This window comes from Cryptomeria japonica, chromosome 1, assembly GCF_030272615.1.
Source record: "Cryptomeria japonica chromosome 1, Sugi_1.0, whole genome shotgun sequence".
In the NCBI taxonomy this organism is placed as follows: Eukaryota; Viridiplantae; Streptophyta; class Pinopsida; order Cupressales; family Cupressaceae; genus Cryptomeria; species Cryptomeria japonica.
In genome coordinates, this window is record NC_081405.1 from 572,625,160 (window position 1) to 572,631,159 (window position 6,000).

At 36.3% G+C, this 6,000-nt stretch overlaps 1 protein-coding gene across 2 annotated transcripts in view; it reads right to left on the bottom strand.

Annotated features, from left to right (window-relative positions):
• The window catches only part of LOC131050177 (uncharacterized), an 87,495-nt gene extending 81,731 nt beyond the window's left edge, over nucleotides 1-5,764 (bottom strand). The window contains exon 1 of one of the 2 annotated variants that reach the window (XM_057984362.2): nucleotides 5,311-5,764. The gene's annotated coding sequence lies outside the window, so the exon portion shown is untranslated. The remainder of the gene's footprint in view (nucleotides 1-5,310) is intronic. The other variant, XM_057984363.2, reaches the window with a different exon arrangement.
• Nucleotides 5,765-6,000: the final 236 nt, after the last annotated feature.

Genomic DNA, 6,000 nt, shown 5'->3' on the forward strand with positions numbered 1-6,000 from the left:
TGCATGATCCTTAATTGATGGCTTGATTTTGAGGTGATTGCATGATATGAGGAGTTGCATTTGAACTTGACACTCACACTAGCCTTTAGAGGCATGGGGTTTTCTTCAAGAAAATTGAAGTGGTGCATGACCCTCGAACCTCAAACTGACCCTCAACTTGACACTCCACCATTCAAAACCTCGAACTGACCCTCAACTTGTGTGCTTGATTATGGAGTTTGACTTATCTTCAACACCATTGTTTTACCTTGTTTTCATCCTTTGCCTTTTTGATGTATGATCACTCATCATTGTCTCTGCAACATACTCTTTTGGGACTGCATTACTTTTGTTGTCTTTATGACTGCATTCATGGTTTTGAGCCCTGTGTCACTGTATTTTGAATTGTTTTCAGGTACATTCTCATAAGTTTCTTGAAGACTGTTGTCCTTTTTCTTGTCTCAGACCTAGGGTTGCCCTAGGGTTTGCTCCTTCAATCTGCTATATGTCTCTCCATACCTCTGAGAATTGGGTCTTGTTGTCCTCCATTGTTCTCTGTCAAATTTTGTCATATTCATGGCTTTTAATGTTGTGCCATATTCCCTTATGTGACTGTCATACCCTTTGTTGTTTTGTGCATTTTCAATGTTGAAATGGAAATGAAAAAGGTCCTATGACTGTCATCAAGCTTTTTGTTTCCTTGTTTCATTGCATCTTATCCTTAGGATTGGATTTTGTCATGGCCTTCTATAGGAGTGTCTTTCTTTTGTTCTCTTCTTGTATGGAATTCTATCTTTTCACAATCCAAACCTCTGCACATTCATTATCTTTTGGACTGTCTTTTCAACTGTTACATGCCCACTGTCTTTCAGAGATGCTGCTACTGTCCTTTTGCTCTGGTTTTATATTGTCCCCTGCCTTCATATGTTGCAACAATGCCTTTTCTTCATACACCTCTTCACAATCATTGTCATGCACTTAAAACTTTCTTATTCTCTCTGTCATTCATTGTCTTCTTGTGGCTGTGACAAGTTCTTTGAAATGTCCATAGCATACTATTATAGGTCTTTGACATCCTATGAATGAAGTTTGATAATCTTCAACTTGCAACTCTGTGTCTTTTTTAGGACTGCTCTTTATGAATCGCCACCCTAAATCTTCAAGACTGCCGTCTGCTCTTTACTCTGTATTATGCATTTGATCTTTATCTCTGTCAAAACTTATGACAGTCATATGGACTGTTATTCTTGAGATTTATGATGATATAATTTCTCAGAGACTGTAACCTAACATGGACTGCAATCTTTATTCTTTCTTTTAACAGTCTCTTGGAAACTGATCTCTGTCTTTTTGAGACCATGTTCTCATATCTATCTTTTGCCGATGGCAGCGAGTCTTTGATAAGAGTGCTCTTGATGGTTTTATATCCATGGCATCATAGCACTGTCTAAACTCATTGTTTAGGTCTTGATCCTTGGTTGTGGCTCCTTCTTTGCTTTTATGTCTTCATTTATGGCTCCTAAGAACCTCGACAGGCCTGCATCTTCTATTTATCATTATGACTGTCACTATTATTGGCAGTCCATCATTATTGCAGCATTTCATCATTCTTCAAGCTGTCCTTTCTTCCCCAATCTGCCACTGGACTGTGGATCTTTGGATTGCTTTGACTGAGATCTCTGCAACTTCTTTTCTCTGTCATTTTGCCCGTTCCAATACACTTTGTCCCTTTCACTGCCGACTAGGTATGGTGCTGCAATAATGATCCCAAGCATTGTTATATCTCTGCCCTTTTGAGCAGTCATCTCACTATCCTAGGTCACTCTTGCATCATGTCATGATGAGTTCTATTTCTAACTAATGCCTTTTGTACTTTTCTTTCTTCTTGCAAGCTGTCTCTGCACCTTATTCAGTATTGCTTCCTTATTCACTCTTTATGGAGTGACTGTCAAACATTTTCTAGATCTGACTTCATTGGTCTAATCTGCTCTTACTCTTGGTTGTGCAGGAAGATCCTCAGAAAGTTTTTGAAGGGTTTTTCAAGACTATTTTCCTCCTTGAGAATGTTACTAGGACACCGGCTCCTTGAGTATCTTATGCTTTAATAGTGACATCCCTCTTTTACATTGGAGTCTTGGCACTAACACTGTGCATTTCTTATAATGGCTTTGAAGTTCAAATTGATTTCCCTTGAATATGATCATGCTTTGTAGCTTCTTGAGGGCTGTCTTTCTGATATTCGTCTATTTCTGATGTTTCATGGCTACATAACAATCTTTTTGCCCTTCTTTTTCAATGTCTTTGTAGGGTTTTGGGAAAAGATCTTATAGAAATATATCAATAACAAACCCTTTATGCATTATGACTGTAACAACTCTTTTGAAACCGTTATCTTTATGACTGAGACAAAACATTAATTTTATGAATATCTACTCATATGACAATGATCTTGCATTAAGGATACAAAGATACAATCCTTTCCTATGCATGCAACCTTAATTTCTCTTCTACAAATGACAATGGGAAGGTTTTTGAAAGATGAAACTGACCTTCTTTAAAGCTGATGGTGTGCATTGGCTTTGCATGACAGATTGCAGGTTCAAAGAAGGTTTTCCAACATATATCTCACTGTCATAATGCATGCTTCATGTCCAAAACACTTGAAATAAACCCCTGACTGCTCTGAAGCGACTGTAAACAACCTTGGAACTGCTCTTCTCACGTTTAAAACCTTTGCATGATTCAGATCACAGCTTATTGGTGAATCTTAGGCGATGAAACAGCAGTGTGAAAAGCTTGCATGCAGCTCCTATTCTCAGAAACTTCCATTTTCCGCGATGAAAGGGCAAGATGTGAAGTCAACTCAAAGTGAAACTCAGAGAAACCCTAAATGCAACATAAGATTATTGTTTTAAACTTTTATTTTCCCTCCATTAAAACATGAATTTACTTTGGTTTGTTCAATGTGGGAACCATGATTTTTGCCTTTTTTCAAGACTTTGGCCAACAAAAGCGGAATTTTAATGCTCTCACACTCATCCCAATAAAACCCAAAGCATTTGATTAATACTTTGACATTCTTAACCATTCAAAACCCCTTAAAACTTTTAAATATGACCTATAACTCGTTAGAAGGCTATTTTTGGCTCAAAGGGGAGAAAATAGGTAATAGGACGTACAGGTAATCCTAGGTGGTAGCTGGGGTTAACTGCAGTCATTACCAAAATTGTGTAGCGTATACCCTTCTTATAGATGAGCTAGCATCAAATCTTTAGAAGACATGGGGCAGCTATTTATAAATGCAAACTGCTCCCTAAATGAGTTTGACACTTATTGCAGGGAGGCAAACATCAAAAAAGGGAGAACAGGTCCACCATAGGGACAACCAAACCTATGGTCCATGATCAAGACCTACCGATGTATCTTTGGGTAGATGCATATCTTATAATTGTCTTTATTCTTAACACGTGTCCTCACAGATGTGTTGAAGAACAAGATACCAAAGGAATAGTGAACATCACTGCAATGTCACGAATCTTTTGGCTCTCTTGGTTTTCATTTTACCCTTTGACACTTTAAAACATAATACTATCATTTACTGGCCTATATTGAACCGTGGGGAATTAAGCTCCCTCATAACTTGCCATTCTTACTTGGTTACCGTCATCTACTTATAAGCACTAGTATATCATATGATCATTATACACTTTGAACTATATTTTTGGACTGAATTAATAGATCCCTTCTTAGACCTTCAAGTCTCTTTGACTAGAATGCATCCATTGTTTTATCTTTCCCCTGCAAGCTGGCAGGATCAATGCTCTAATACCAATTGTTATGTCCCCTTTTGGGATAAACCTGATTTTGCCAAAAAATAGCAATTCCAACAACTACAATTCATTTACAAATAGCATTCTATAATAAAATTACCTAATTGTAATATCAATTTAAAGAAAAACAATATTAATTAATATAAAAGCATTAATATCAAGAATCTATGATCATATACAAAAAATTGAAGTATCCAAAGATCATTCATATCTATTTCATAGATTATTCCCATAGTCAACCATATTAGGAATCGGATGGAAAAACTTGATAGGACAGCGAGAAACTGTCCTCCTCACCCAAGCCCAAGGGCACAGAATGAACCTCCAATCCATTCCGCCCCTTGACCCACAAGTATGCCAGGACCTCTATTCCATCCATCTTTGGGCAGCATACTTGATAAGGGAAGACCGGTACTGCTGCATCTTCCTATTTAACATTTCGCATTGATTCCAAACATGGTTGCTGATGGACAATAGGTAAATACTAAATAATTACTTATCCTATATTTCTGTAATATATTTATTTCTGCTCTCAATCTATATTCTATATTAATTTGTTTCTGCTGTATTTAGTTGTGCCTATTTTATAATCTGATTTCCTTTCAATTCTCACATTTTTCCTATTCCAAATAGATATCTTCACTGATGATTCAATCGCTCTATGGCTGATTGATTCTCTTTTCCCACTTGCTGATTGATGATTCTGCTGGTCTGCTTATACCATAAACCACTATATTTCATTTTTTTATAATTGATCCAATCGCCCAGTGGCTGACTGATTCCTCTACCAAAATGAATCTTCCTACTCTTATACCTTCAACGGTGGGGTCATAACCTTTCAATTTGAAGTGTTACAACAGTCTTTGAATATCTCGTTTCTAAGAGACACAACTCTAAGCATTGCTTCGTGAAGTATAATCGCTGTTCATTAATTAAAGTAATCGCTGCTTATCATTTGTTTGCTGATTGCCCTCTAGATAATAATGATGTCCTTTAATTATGGTCGGCCCTTTGCTGGTACTTGTTATTTTTTAATTAAAAAACTGGGTCGGCCCTTATCAATTCCCCCGCCCAGTTTGTATTAATAAGTCTATAGGTAAATCTGGATTTTGCTCTTTATGGTGAGGCATGACAGTATTAAACTATTCCCAACCATCCATCACAACATGGCATAAGTAAACTGAATCTAAGAGACTTTGAAGGTGACAGAGGCATGTTTTACGAACGTACAACGACAACAGCACATTACCTTTAATTGTGTAAAATCGCTGAAGAAAATAAAGTCATGTCGACAAATTTGCACCTTAAAATTTTAAGACAAAGTAGAGAACAGTAAATGAAACTCTGTAAACAAGTTCAAATACCCTGTGTTGTGCCAAGTTTGAGAACGAGGTTTTAACAATAATGGAGTCGCGTCTCAGCTACTGCTATTAAAATGTAAATGAATATTTATATTAACAGTAGTTTTCCTATACTTTGCAAAGGGATTTATTTAGCTTACCTCTTCCCGATTGTTTTCTTCCAGCTACTATCTTTTATCCTTCATCTAGTATAGTTTTGAACAAATGGTGACTGGTTGGCAGCACCCCTTAATGGAACTTTGGCTTCAATCGTTGACCATGTGGAGCAGAAGGAATAGGTTTCTACGGCCCTGGCAAGACCAACAACGTCGCTATGAATCTGCCCTTCCCTTCCCTCTATTCTGGACGCAAAAATTTCCTTACTGCTTATTCCAAATATATTCCAAATCCTCTCCAAGTCCTGGTCAAGATTTCAACCTCTCAACACTGATTTTAGGTTTCTATTTGCTGAGAGTACGACGAACGAAATGATCGACCTCCAAAGGATTTGAAACAAGCCTGATAAACCCTCCTCTTCTTGTGAGCTTCCCAAACCCCAATACCCACTATAGAGGCTTAATTAAAATACGCCCTTTCCTCCAAACATCAAAAGCGCTGTATTTGGGCATAAAAAATTTTAATTATGCCCAAGGCCTATTACACTACCCAGTGAATGAAAAATAAATGTATTAAATATAATATTTTTAATTATTATTTTTTTAATTTTATATTATTTTATTATAAGATTAATATATTAATATTTTTAATAAATATATATAAAAATAAAAAATATATTTATACATGGTTTTAAATATAAATAACAAAATAAAATAATAGTATAATTAATGATG